We start from the raw sequence: 15,616 nt of genomic DNA on the forward strand, positions 1-15,616 counted from the left end.
TACATCATAACAATAGTATAACGGGTAGAAAACTTGCCTGAGAGTTCCAGGATAGACTTAAACTTAGAGTGGGTCCGATAACCTATGAACAACAACATAAGTCAGAATTAAACCACGGTCTCTTAAGAAACTAGACTTTGACCAATTGGACCCTAACATTCGCTTTTGCACTTAACGATTCACATAAGTCGCTCGAGTAACCTCGGCTCCACCATTTTTATAAAATTAACTGTTATGAATTTTAAGGCGACTCTTTTGAGAGTACTTTACCAACTGACTAATCCACCTTACAAAATTGTTTCGTAATCCAATTAGTCTTTTAAGGACCTTAAACAAGGTTTCAAATTTAGGCGAGGGGTAAAGGTTCGTTCGCGAAACACCGTAACTTAAAATGGTCGTTTCTCCTAAACCGTAAATCAGATTCAAGCGAACCACATATCAAAACGAAGCTTATGACATAATCTAGCTAATCATGGAAAAGTCACAGATTCAACAGTTAGCTCTCTTCCCTGAACACTAAGAACAAGCAGTTGTATGAAAATGGGCATTACGACGGCTATGTTTACGCGATTACCGAGTTTTAAACTACTCCAATCAACCACAATTCAACTCATAACCATCAATACAACAAAACTTCATCCAACCCTTAATACATCAGTCCCTATCCTCAAGATTTTCCAATTCATTTAACCATAAACATGAACTACTAACTATACTTATAAACAAGATTCAATCATCCAAATCACTACAAATCCAACCAAACTTCAAACACACAAGAATCATGCTTCTCATATACTATAACAATCAAAACCATTCCTAAATATTCAAAATTAAAGTTAGGGTTTGAAGTTTATACCTTCTTGAAGCTTCTTAACACAACACAAGAGCTTTGAATGCCTAAAAGAACCTTGATCCTTGCTTTTATAACCTTAAACTTCCATAAAAAAAACAAGAAAACTAAAGTTATTACTTGAAAGTTACTATTCATCATCTTCTTCCTTGATTTATTGGAAGAGATTCATGAGGAATTGGAAGCTTAAACTCCTAGGATAACCATAACTAATCACCAAGAAGCTAAGGAAATTACCTTGGATTTGTTTATGGAGTGAAGCTTGGATTTTGTAATTTTTCTTCTTGAAAAAAAAGAAAGGGCCGAGAGCTTGTTCTTGGGAGAGTAAAGTCAACTTCAATTTTGTGTTTTATGATTTTGCTTGGTTGCTTCTTCTTTTTGGTTTGGAAAATAATTAGAATTTTTACCATGGTTAATTTTGCAGGGCCAAGAATCAACCAACAACACACTTCTCTTGTCATGCTTATGTCACCATGCTTGTGTCATCTAGTTAACACATGTCATCTCCTTGTTGGTGTGATAACATCATCATCCACTAAACTTTTTGATTAACCCTTAATTACTTGGCTAATGACCGCTTATCTGGTATACGATTCGCTTAACTTTCATTCTCGTTTGTCGTTTGAGGGATCATATCCGGTATCTTATAACTTGGGTTTCCCTAACCTTTCTCAATATTTTATATTCCTTTTGTGATCCTCTCTTATAATCCTTGAATTTAAATCCTTTTAATCATGTTACCTTATACTCAATTCTTTCGGTATCTAGTGGATTTTCGGGAAAAAATCAAAGTCTTCGAATTCGAATTCTGATGACCTTTACATACACTTATATACCATATAGAGTACTAATAAGATCTCAGAATATCAATAAAAGAACCCCTACATAGTGTGACATGAAATGTTTTCTTAATCAACATAATCAGCAAAATCACTATTCATAAGGGTTTCAAAAGTCCAAAATTTTTTGGGGTTATTACATTCAGCGAAAGGTATGTTGATATGAAGTTTCTTGAACACCTCCCGAAACTTAGCAAATTGCTTACCCAAATTCTACTTCTGCAGTTTCTTAGGAAAAGGAGGTGGAAGATAGACCTATTTCTCCCCTGTGTTACCCTCAGGAGGAGTGTGTTCCACAGTTTTCTTCCTTGTATCCACCTCGACATCCTTCAACACTTCTTCTTCAGCCACAACTTCATTTTCTGAATTTGAGATTTTTTAAGCTCTTCGTCCTGCTGAATTTGGGGGCTTGCGACCTTTCCATACCTCAAGGTGATGGCATTCACCTGTTCTTCAACTTCCCTCTTGCCTGGATTGGCTTCTGTATCACTAGGAAGCATTTCTGGTGGTCGATTCAATAAGGTATTAGCAATTTTACCTATTTGATTCTCCCGAGTCTTGATAGAAACAGTCTGACTTTGGCATATAAGAGCCTGGTTTTTGCACATAAGCCGCAATTCCTCCAATTCAGATTTTTTATTCGAAGATAGACCTACACCCCTCCATGAGTTTGTTGTTGAAGTTGGAGTTGTTGTCTTGGTGCATATTGCTGTTATTGAAAACCAGAAGGGTTGAATTGCTTTGCTCCATATGCTGATAAGGTTGTTGCATCGCACACTGATTTTTGCTCCAGCTGAAGTTAGGATGATTCCATTTGTTAGGATGATAAGTGGCTGGAACTGGTTGCTGTGATCTCTAAAAGTTGCTCACAAACTCAGCTGATTCACTAGATATAGCGCATTGCTCTATCGCATGCGAACCTGCACACAACTCACAAACACTGGTTATCTGATTAACACCATAGTTAGCCAGATAATAGATCTTCATAGACAACGCCTTTAGTTTAGCGGTGATAGCCATAGCTGTATCCAATTCCAGAACTCCTGCTACCTTGCCCTGTGGCAATCTCTAGGTTGGATACTAATATTCATTAGCAACCATCGGTTCAATTAGACCATAAGCTTCATCATAGCTCTTTGCCCATAATGCTCCACCTGATGCTACATCAAGCATGGGTCTAGACTATGCTCCCAAACCATTGTAAAAACAATTGATGATCATCCAATCAGGCATGCCATGATGAGGACACTTCCTAAGCATCTCCTTGTAGTGATCCCAAGCTTTACATAGAGTTTCTCCCGATTGCTGCGCAAATTGAGTAAGAGCATTCCTAAGTGCAGCTGTCTTCATCATAGGGAATAATTTAGTAAGAAACTTCTGAGCAAGATCCTCCCAAGTAGTGATAGAACCTGCTGGTAGAGAATGTAACCAGCACTTAGCTTTATCCCTCAGAGAGAATAGGAAAAGTATAACGACTCATATATTTTCGCATAATAAAAATATATAATTATTGAATAATTGAGTAAATAAAAATGTGTTACTGTTGTGAACTATATGTTGTAGTCATTACGGATGTATGTGTGATACTACTTCATAGTAAGTGATTTAAGTTATCATTATCGTATTTTGTGGATTAAATTTAATAGTTATTAGTGATTTAATTACAGTTTTATTTTTATAAAATTAGAAATTATTTCAAAAATTATTTTGAGTGTTTTATAATTTCAATATGTATTTTTAGAGATTTTTCGAAATTATGAAAATTTATTTTATTAATTTATTATTCCCATGTGATTTACTTGGTATACTTATTGTTAAACTCGATATTAAATCCAGAAAAGTTTCAAAAAATTATGAAACTCATAATTTATTAAGTTTGGAATAATTTAGAAATTTTAAAATTAATTTGGGAATTCTTAGGATTAAATTCACCCACATATTTGTTCGCTAAATCGTTCAATGCGGGTATATTGCACAGTTCAAAAACACTTTAAAAATTATGAAAATTTTGCTTTATTAATATTCCGGAATTTTTAAAATTATTTTGGTAATCTTTCGATTTATATTCACCCGCAAATTGTTTATTAAATCGTGAAAAATGAATCGACAGCGGATTGCCAGAAGGTTATAATTATCATTTTTGCTACGTGTCAAATTCTTATACTTTTGCATCTACGTGTTAGTTGCTGGGCTTTTCAGTTTAGAAAAAAATAAACATAGCAGGGGATTGAAGGTGAGGGGGGGCTCGATCTTGGTGGTCTCTCTCTCTCAGCTTTTGATCTCTCTCAACTGTTGGCTCTCTTTCGGCTTCATCTTTGTTTGCCCTGCTTCGGTTCGCGGCTGCTTCCTATTTTCCGTTTTCGGTAAGCCGCCGTTTAACTTCGGCAAGACTTGGTGGTTTCGGCTGATCTTTTTGTTTGATTATATATACCCGTATGTGTATATGCATGTCCTTGTGTGTATGTTGGTGGTCGTTTTATGTTTCTTCTTCTCTGGTCGATTTTCCGGCCAGGTGCAGCATTTCCGGCTTCCTGTTCCTGCAGTGGTACATGCGTGTGTGTGTTCCCGGTTGAAGTTGATTGTTTTTATTACTTCTGAAAATTCTGATTATTCAGATGTTTAGATAAATTATTCGAATAATTTTTGCTAGTTTATTCGAGAATCCTTCTAAAAATTCGAATGAATATTTATTGTATTTATTTAAATTATTTTAGAAAAAACTCGAATGAATTCTTGTAATTATTTGAATTAATTGTTACGAGGTTATTATTAATTTTATTGGTAGAGTTTATTTGGAAACCCGAACATTATCGGGCACCAATAAATTTTACCGCCGTCAGCGATGAGCCTCGGCGAGCCGACGGTGGACCGTGATGAATTATTTTGAGTCCTAAATTATAAAACAAATAATTAATTATTTTTAAAAGTGTATTATTAATTGGATTGTGAGTTGTAATTATTGGGTTGTGATCGAATTAATTTGTGATTATGATTGGGATTTGACATCGATTATGTTTCGACGGGTAAGCCGATAAACAAAGGAGATGCTGCCCGATTTTCGGAAAATTAAATTCAAAAATTCGGAACGTATCTTGTGACTGTTGGAAATACTAGTCGAACGTGTACACTTGTATAATTATAAATAACTATTTTATGAAATCTATCTCCAGATCGTGGTAAAACATTTTTGCAAATATTTGACAACCCTATTTTGACGAGACAACGAGTATAGGTGTTTTCTGAACAGATTATCAAACCGAGTTGTGAATGCATGAACCCTAATTGTTATGTGAATTATAATAATATGTACTTACGCGTTGGGAATTGTTATCATTTGGGTAGAAGTGTTAGTGAGGATATGTCAAGCATAACTGGTTGTCTAATATAGAGTAGTTCGACTCTGTAGGTTCTAATCGGAAGGCCTGAAAGTTGACGTTGGACTAAAGTTTACCTAGTGATAAGTTGAAAAGCGTAGCAAGGTTCCAAGCAAAGGACCTGAGCGTTGAAGTCGGATCCAGGATAGTCTATTAATTAGGTGATAAAGCCCGAACGTCCGAGTCAAACCAAAATCAGTCAGTGATAGTAGTAAAGCTCTGCAAGGCAAGTACCCCTAACCATACTTTTATTGTTCAGTATATATAAATAGTTGTTGTTTTATTCTCTTAATGGAATAGAAATGTTTTAAGTTACGTATCCCCTGTATTTGAAAATGTTGTTTAAAATATGTTATGGGGAAAAGTAACTTCTGAAAGTACCTATCTCTAAAATGTGATTGAAATGGAAAAGTGGTTTTGAATGATGTGTTGTGACAAAACTGTTTTAACAAGAGATAGGTAAAAGTGATTTTAAGAACTGGATAAAACGATCAGATATTAGATATATAGGGGCCATAGTAGCCTATTAAGGTTGCGTAAGAGGCTAATTCGGTTGCGCGCATTACATAACCGATTAGTTCAGCAGGTTAGAGACCTAGCTAGTCTCTGAGTTCTGGAACAGGTTTATCGGATGGCAGATGGACCCCTCTAGTATTGATAGCCTGATCAGCTGTCTTCACATATCCAATATGTATCTGATTTGGTTTTGTGGTTCCCTTAACGGAACAAGTAACTTATACAGGGGATTAGAAATGAAAAAAGCATGTTAAAATTTTGTACACAACACACAACTGATGTTATTGTTTTACAGAGCATGCTAGTTTTTGATATCCAGTTTATATATGTTTTTACTTATTTTGTAACAAGTTATAATTTATGTTCCGATAATTGTTTTATCATAAGTTATTTTACTTGTTATTCATATAGTGGTACTGCTGAGCAATTGATTGCTCACCCTTGCAGAATTTTTTGTATATATGTATTGCAGATGCTTAGGAGATCCTTCCTTCGTAGTTGGGCAGAGTTCCAGTTCCTTCCATGCCAGGCTCCTCTGACGTATTTATGTTCAGACAGAGGTTCAAGAGACAGAGGTTCTCCCAGGCTAGACCTAGTGCTACTTCCGTTTCTACCACCGCATCCCAGACAGTCAAGTCGGCAGGGGATTGTAAGGCCTGTGGTAGGAGACCTAGTGCTTCGTGCACTATGTGTCGGAATGCAAGCCAGAAAATCCAGAAGTTACTTGTTATAATTGTAGAAAGGTTGGACATATGGTGAGGAGCTGTGGAACGGCTACTCAAGGTACTACATCCCAAGGGCCAACATCCAGCACAGCTGGAGGCAGAACCTTTAAAGTGACCAAGAGATCGAACTCCTAGGACTCGGACGTAGTTGCAGCTAATCTGACACCCTTCGAGCTAGAAGAGTTCAATATGATTTGAGTAACGGATTGGTAGTCCCGTCATAAGGAAAAGATTGATTTTCAGAAGAAGTGAATTATAAAGTGTACAGAAGCCAATAGTAAAGTAAGTTTCTAAGGGCAGAAGCAAGATAAGAAGTTCTTCCAATCATGCGAGAAAAGGAGTTAATAAGCCAAGAATATAAGGTAGATCCACCATATGAGAAGATATGAAGAAGAAAGTACTTAAGCTGGAAGAAGTTCGAGTAATAAATGAATGCCCTGGAGTCTCTCCAGAGGCCAGTGGAAAGGAAAGAATTAGTTAGGTAACTACATAAGTTATTGAAAAGGGGAGGTGATCATACCGGATATATCTCCATGGAGTGTACTAGTGAGGTTATGCGAAAAGAGAGACGAAATTATGAGATTATGTACCTATTATCAGAAATTTAACAAGATGACGAGTAAGAATAAATAATCCTTATTTAAAACTGGTTACTTATGTGACCTAATTAAACGCATGTGGTATTATTTGAAGAGCGACTTAATATCAAGCTACCCTTAGTTAAAGGTTAAGCCTGAGGATCAAAGACTGCGCGTAAAACGAGATATGGACATTGCGAGTTTCTGGTAAAGGTATTTGGACTAGAAAATGCCCCAATCACCTATAAGGATTTAATGAAAATAGAGTATAAGGAGTATTTGGATAGTGTAATTATATTTATTGATAACATCCTCATCCATTTAAGCCGAAAAAGACCAAATTGAACACCTGAAGATTTCTCTGTGAAGGGTCGAAAAGCAGCAACTATGTTCTATGTTTTCAAGTATGAACTGATTAAGGACTGCGATCATTCTATTAATTACCGCCCAAGCAAGGTCCATTCAGTGATAGATGCCTTGAGTTGAAAAGAAAGATTGAATATCATTAAGATTGTGGAGGAGTTGGTAAAAGAATCGGAAAAGTTGGAAATTGAGGTTCGGGTGCTAGAAGGTAGTAATAAGCAATTGTATGAGATCACTTTTCCACCAGGGGTGATGAAAAGAATCAGGAATTGCTAAGAAGAGGTTGTGAATCAAATGGTTGGACAGTTTGGCTGGATGAGAAATTATACTCAAAGAAGTAATAAAGGTATGATCAGGTTTCCTCGAAGATATGAATTTCCAATGTGACTGAGCTAAAGAGTGAAAATTTAGCGAGAAACCCGTGATTTCAAATTTGATATCCACCCAAAAAACACACTAAAATGTACTAAAGTTGAAGCAAAACTTTTGGGTGATCAGGAATATCTGGGAACTAAATAGAAGATAAATACCACCTGTCATTCTCGAATGTATGGTCCAAGTAGAAAGACAATTTAAATGATAGTGGATATATTGAGAGTATGTGCTCTAGATTTTAAAAGAACTGGGATGATCATTTGCCATTAATTGAATTTTCTTAAAACAATAATAATCATTTTGTATAAGGATGCTATCTTGCGGAGTCTTGTATGAATGTAAGCATATATCCCCGTTTTATCGAAATGAAGTTGGAGGAAAGAAGTTGTAAGTGCTGAATTAGTTCAGCAAACCCATGATGTAGAGATATTAATCTGGACAAGGTTAACAGCAGCTCATGATATATAAAGAAAGAGCGTGGACTTGTATTGAGAATATTATGATAGAGAAATAAGATTGTTGGTGTTGTTCGAAATGTCATATTGAAAAAGGATTAGTCAGGTTCGGACAAGCTGAGTCCTAACTATATCGGACCATTTGAAGTATTAAGAAACCCAATTAATTCGCCTATGAGATAGCGATGTTTCCAAAGCTACAGCATACCTGTAGTGTGTTTTGCGTCTTTATGTCAAAAGAATATACCCTCGATGGGTACCAAGGCAATATGTATGAGTCAATCTAGATTCTAGATCATATACAGCGAGTCCTTAGGAATAAGATATTCATAAATAAAGTAATTAGACAAATCCCTGGATAGAAGAGTCTTCTTGAGAGTTAGAGTTAGATATGCTTGACAAATATCCTCACTTGTTGATTAGTTCAGGTTCTGAGGACATAATTTTTTTAAGGGGGGAAAGATATAACGACTCGTATATTTTCGCATAATGAAAATGTATAATTATTGAATTATTGAGTAAATAAAAATGTGTTACTGTTGTCAGCTATGTGTTGTATTCATTATGGATGTATGTGCGATATTACTTCATAATAAGTGATTTTAGTTATCATTATCGTGTTTTGTGGATAAATTTAATAATTATTAATGATTTAATTACAGTTTTAATTTTATAAAATTAGAAATTATTTCTAAAATTATTTTGAGTATTTTATAATTTCAATATGTATTTTTAGAGATTTTTAGAAATTATGAAAATTTATTTTATTAATTATTATTCCCATGTGATTTATTTGGTATACTTATTGTTAAATTCGATATTAAATCCAGAAAAGTTTCAAAAAATTATGAAACTCGTATTTTATTAAGTTTAGAATAATTCAAAAAATTTAAAATTAATTTGGGAATTTTTGGTATTAAATTCACCCGCATGTTCGTTCGCTAAATCGTTAAATAAAATATATATTGCACGGTTCAAAAACACTTTAAAAATTATGGAAACTTTGTTTTATTAATATTTCGGAAGTTTTAAAATTATTTTGGTAATCTTTCGATTTATATTCACCCGCGAATTGTTTATTAAATCGCGAAAAATGAATCGACATCGGGCTGCCAGAAGGTTATACTTATCCTTTTTGCTACGTGTCAAATTCTTATACTTTTGCATCCACGTGTTAGTTGCTGGGCTTTTCAGTTTAGAAAAAAAAATAAACATAGCAGGGGATTGTAGGCGAGGGGGGATCGATCTTGGTGCTCTCTCTCTCTCTCTCTCTCTCTCTCTCTCTCTCTCTCTCTTTCTGAGCTCTTAATCTCTCTCTTATGTTGGCTCTCTTTTGGCTTCATCTTTGTTTGACCTGCTTCGATTCGCGGCTGCTTCCTATTTTCCATTTCCGGTGAGCCGCCGTTTACCTCCGGCAAGACTTGGTGGTTTCGGTTAATCTTTTTGTTTGATTATATATACCCGTATGTGTATATGCATTTCCCTATGTGTACGATGGTGGTCGTTTTGTGTTTCTTCTTCTCTGGTTGATTTTCCAGCCAGGTGCAGCGTTTTCGGCTGCTTGTTCCTGCGGTGGTACACGCGCGTGTGTGTTCCCGGTTGAAGTTGATTTTTTTTATTACTTCTGAAAATTCTGATTATTCAGATATTTTGATTAAATTATTCGAATAATTTTTGTTGGTTTATTCGAGAATCTTTCTTAAAATTCGAATGAATATTTATTGTATCTATTCGAATTAGTTTAGCAAAAACTCGAATGAATTTTTGTAATTATTTGAATTATTTTTTATGAGATTATTATTAATTTTATCGGTAGAGTTTATTTGGAAACCCGAACATTATCAGGCACTAATAAATTTTACCGCCGTCAACGATGAGTCTCGGCGAGCCGCCGGTGGACCGTGATGAATTATTCTGAGTCCTAAATTATAAAATAAATAATTAAATATTTTTAAAAGTGTATCGTTAATTGGATTGTGAGTTGTAATTGTTGGGTTTTGATCAAATTAATTTGTGATTATGATTGGGATTTGACATCGATTATGTTTCGACGGGTAAGCCGATAAACAAAGGAGACGCTGCCCGATTTTCGGAAAATTAAATTCAAAAATTCGGGAACGTATCTTATGATTGTTGGAAACACCAGTCGAATGTGTATACTTGTATAATTATAAATAATTATTTTACGAAATCTAATCTGCGGATCATGGTAAAACATTTTTGCAAATATTTGACAACCCTATTTTGACGAGACGACGAATGTATGTATTTTCCCAAAAGATTATCAAACCAAGTTGTGAATGCATGAACCCTAATTATTAAGTGAATTATAATAATACGTACTTACGCGTCGGGAATTGTTATCGTTTGGGTAGAAGTGTTAGTGAGGATATGCCAAGCTTAACTGGTTGTCTAATATAGAGTAGTTCGACTCTGTAGGTTCTAATCGGAAGGCCTGAAAGTTGACGTTGGACTAAAGTTAACCTAGTGATAAGTTGAAAAGCATAGCAAGGTTCCAAGCAAAGGACCTGAGCGTTGAAGTCGGATCCAGGATAGTCTATTAATTAGGTGATAAAGCCCGAACGTCCGAGTCAAACCAAATTCAGTCAGTGATAGTTGTAAAGCTCTGCAAGGCAAGTACCCCTAACCATACTTTTATTGTTCAGTATATATAAATAGCTGTTGTTTTATTCTCTTAATGGAATAGAAATGTTTTAAGTTACGTATCCCCTGTATTTGAAAATGTTGTTTAAAATATGTTATGGGTAAAAGTAACTTCTGAAAGTACCTATCTCTAAAATGTGATTGAAATGGAAAAGTGGTTTTGAATGATGTGTTGTGACAAAACTGTTTTAACAAGAGATAGGTAAAAGTGATTTTAAGAACTGGATAAAACGATCAGATATTAGATATATAGGGGCCATAGTAGCCTATTAAGGTTGCGTAAGAGGGTAATTCGGTTGCGCGCATTACATAACCGATTAGTTCAGCAGGTTAGAGACCTAGCTAGTCTCTGAGTTCTGGAACAGGTTTATCGGATGGCAGATGGACCCCTCTAGTATTGATAGCATGATCAGCTGTCTTCACATATCCAATATGTATCTGATTTGGTTTTGTGGTTCCCTTAACGGAACAAGTAACTTATACAGGGGATTAGAAATGAAAAAAGCATGTTAAAATTTTGTACACAACACACAACTGATGTTATTGTTTTACAGAGCATGCTAGTTTTTGATATCCAGTTTATATATGTTTTTACTTATTTTGTAACAAGTTATAATTTATGTTCCGATAATTGTTTTATCATAAGTTATTTTACTTGTTATTCATATAGTGGTACTGCTGAGCAATTGATTGCTCACCCTTGCAGAATTTTTTGTATATATGTATTGCAGATGCTTAGGAGATCCTTCCTTCGTAGTTGGGCAGAGTTCCAGTTCCTTCAATGCCAGGCTCCTCTGACGTATTTATGTTCAGACAGAGGTTCAAGAGACAGAGGTTCTCCCAGGCTAGACCTAGTGCTACTTCCGTTTCTACCACCGCATCCCAGACAGTCAAGTCGGCAAGGGATTGTAAGGCGTGTGGTAGGAGACCTAGTGCTTCGTGCACTATGTGTCGGAATGCAAGCCAGAAAATCCAGAAGTTACTTGTTATAATTGTAGAAAGGTTGGACATATGGTGAGGAGCTGTGGAACGGCTACTCAAGGTACTACATCCCAAGGGCCAACATCCAGCACAGCTTGAGGCAGAACCTTTAAAGTGACCAAGAGATCGAACTCCTAGGACTCGGACGTAGTTGCAGCTAATCTAACACCCTTCGAGCTAGAAGAGTTCAATATGATTTGAGTAACGGATTGGTAGTCCCGTCATAAGGAAAAGATTGATTTTCAGAATAAGTGAATTATAAAGTGTACAGAAGCCAATAGTAAAGTAAGTTTCTAAGGGCAGAAGCAAGATAAGAAGTTCTTCCAATCATGCGAGAAAAGGAGTTAATAAGCCAAGAATATAAGGTAGATCCACCATATGAGAAGATATGAAGAAGAAAGTACTTAAGCTAGAAGAAGTTCGAGTAATAAATGAATGCCCTGGAGTCTCTCCAGAGGCCAGTGGAAAGGAAAGAATTAGTTAGGTAACTACATAAGTTATTGAAAAAGGGAGGTGATCATACCAGATATATCTCCATGGAGTGTACTAGTGAGGTTATGCGAAAAGAGAGACGAAATTATGAGATTATGTACCTATTATCAGAAATTTAACAAGATGACGAGTAAGAATAAATAATCCTTATTTAAAACTGATTACTTATGTGACCTAATTAAACGAATGTGGTATTATTTGAAGAGCGACTTAATATCAAGCTACCCGTAGTTAAAGGTTAAGCCGGAGGATCAAAGACTGCGCGTAAAACGAGATATGGACATTACGAGTTTCTGGTAAAGTTATTTGGACTAGAAAATGCCCCAGTCACCTATAAGGATTTAATGAACATAGAGTATAAGGAGTATTTGGATAGTGTAGTTATATTTATTGATAACATCCTCATCCATTTAAGCCGAAAAAAGACCAAATTGAACACCTGAAGATTTCTCTGTGAAGGGTCGAAAAGCAGCAACTATGTTCTATGGTTTCAAGTATGAACTGATTAAGGACTGCGATCATTCTATTAATTACCGCCCAAGCAAGGTCCATTCAGTGATAGATGCCTTGAGTTGAAAAGAAAGATTGAATATCATTAAGATTGTGGAGGAGTTGGTAAAAGAATCGGAAAAGTTGGAAATTGAGGTTCGGGTGCTAGAAGGTAGTAATAAGCAATTGTATGAGATCACTTTTCCACCAGGGGTGATGAAAAGAATCAGAAATTGCTAAGAAGAGGTTGTGAATCAAATGGTTGGACAGTTTGGCTGGATGAGAAATTATACTCAAAGAAGTAATAAAGGTATGATCAGGTTTCCTCGAAGATATGAAAATCCAATGTGACTGAGCTAAAGAGTGAAAATTTAGCGAGAAACCCGTGATTTCAAATTTGATATCCACCCAAAAGACACACTAAAATATACTAAAGTTGAAGCAAAACTTTTGGGTGATCAGGAATATCTGGGAACTAAATAGAAGATAAATACCACCTGTCATTCTCGAATGTATGGTCCAAGTAGAAAGACAATTTAAATGATAGTGGATATATTGAGAGCATGTGCTCTGGATTTTAAAAGAACTGGGATGATCATTTACCATTAATTGAATTTTCTTAAAATAATAATAATCATTTTGTATAAGGATGCTATCTTGCGGAGTCTTGTATGAATGTAAGCATATATCCCCGTTTTATCGAAATGAAGTTGGAGGAAAGAAGTTGTAAGTGCTGAATTAGTTCAGCAAACCCAGGATGTAGAGATATTAATCTGGACAAGGTTAACAGCAGCTCATGATAAATAAAGAAAGAGCGTGGACTTGTATTGAGAATATATTGATAGAGAAATAAGATTGTTGGTGTTGTTCGAAATATCATCTTGAAAAAGGATTAGTCAGGTTCGGACAAGCTGAGTCCTAACTATATCGGACCATTTGAAGTATTAAGAAACCCAATTAATTCGCCTATGAGATAGCGATGTTTCCAAAGCTACAGCATACCTGTAGTGTGTTTTGCGTCTTTATGTCAAAAGAATATACCCTCGATGGGTACCAAGGCAATATGTATGAGTCAATCTAGATTTTAGATCGTATACAGCGAGTCCTTAGGAATAAGATATTCATAAATAAAGTAATTAGAGAAATCCCTGGATAGAAGAGTCTTCTTGAGAGTTAGAGTTAGATATGCTTGACAAATATCCTCACTTGTTGATTAGTTCAGGTTCTAAGGACATAATTTTTTTATGGGGGGAAAGATATAACGACTCGTATATTTTCGCATAATGAAAATGTATAATTATTGAATTATTGAGTAAATAAAAATGTGTTACTGTTGTCAGCTATGTGTTGTATTCATTATGGATGTATGTGCGATATTACTTCATAATAAGTGATATTAGTTATCATTATCGTGTTTTGTGGATAAATTTAATAATTATTAGTGATTTAATTACAGTTTTAATTTTATAAAATTAGAAATTATTTCTAAAATTATTTTGAGTATTTTATAATTTCAATATGTATTTTTAGAGATTTTTAGAAATTATGAAAATTTATTTTATTAATTATTATTCCCATGTGATTTATTTGGTATACTTATTGTTAAATTCGATATTAAATCCAGAAAAGTTTCAAAAAATTATGAAACTCGTATTTTATTAAGTTTAGAATAATTCAAAAAATTTAAAATTAATTTAGGAATTTTTGGTATTAAATTCACCCGCATGTTCGTTCGCTAAATCGTTAAATAAAATATATATTGCACGGTTCAAAAACACTTTAAAAATTATGGAAATTTTGTTTTATTAATATTCCGGAAGTTTTAAAATTATTTTGGTAATCTTTCGATTTATATTCACCCGCGAATTGTTTATTAAATCGCGAAAAATGAATCGACATCGGGCTGCCAGAAGGTTATACTTATCCTTTTTGCTACGTGTCAAATTCTTATACTTTTGCATCCACGTATTAGTTGCTGGGCTTTTCAGTTTAGAAAAAAAAAATAAACATAGCAGGGGATTGTAGGCGAGGGGGGCTCGATCTTGGTGCTCTCTCTCTCTCTCTCTGAGCTCTTAATCTCTCTCTTATGTTGGCTCTCTTTTGGCTTCATCTTTGTTTGACCTGCTTCGATTCGCGGCTGCTTCCTGTTTTCCATTTCCGGTGAGCCGCCGTTTACCTCCGGCAAGACTTGGTGGTTTCGGTTAATCTTTTTATTTGATTATATATACCCGTATGTGTATATGCATTTCCCTATGTGTACGATGGTGGTCGTTTTGTGTTTCTTCTTCTCTGGTTGATTTTCTGGCCAGGTGCAGCGTTTTCGGCTGCTTGTTCCTGCGGTGGTACACGCGCGTGTGTGTTCCCGGTTGAAGTTGATTGTTTTTATTACTTCTGAAAATTCTGATTATTCAGATGTTTTGATTAAATTATTCGAATAATTTTTGTTTGTTTATTCGAGAATCTTTCTTAAAATTCGAATGAATATTTATTGTATCTATTCGAATTAGTTTAGCAAAAACTCGAATGAATTTTTGTAATTATTTGAATTATTTTTTATGAGATTATTATTAATTTTATCGGTAGAGTTTATTTGGAAACCCGAACATTATCAGGCACTAATAAATTTTACCGCCGTCAACGATGAGTCTCGGCGAGCCGCCGGTGGACCGTGATGAATTATTCTGAGTCCTAAATTATAAAATAAATAATTAAATATTTTTAAAAGTGTATCGTTAATTGGATTGTGAGTTGTAATTGTTGGGTTTTGATCAAATTAATTTGTGATTATGATTGGGATTTGACATCGATTATGTTTCGACGGGTAAGCCGATAAACAAAGGAGACGCTGCCCGATTTTCGGAAAATTAAATTCAAAAATTCGGGAACGTATCTTATGATTGTTGGAAACACCAGTC

The 15,616-nt window shown here is 35.0% G+C and overlaps 1 non-coding gene across 1 annotated transcript; it reads left to right on the plus strand.

Moving 5' to 3' along the window:
- The first annotated feature begins 2,920 nt into the window (after positions 1-2,920).
- On the plus strand, positions 2,921-3,027 carry LOC141681114 (small nucleolar RNA R71). Its single transcript, XR_012558556.1, has one exon. It is a non-coding gene; the product is annotated as a small nucleolar RNA R71 (small nucleolar RNA).
- Positions 3,028-15,616: the final 12,589 nt, after the last annotated feature.

This window comes from Apium graveolens, chromosome 8, assembly GCF_009905375.1.
Source record: "Apium graveolens cultivar Ventura chromosome 8, ASM990537v1, whole genome shotgun sequence".
NCBI lineage: Eukaryota > Viridiplantae > Streptophyta > Magnoliopsida > Apiales > Apiaceae > Apium > Apium graveolens.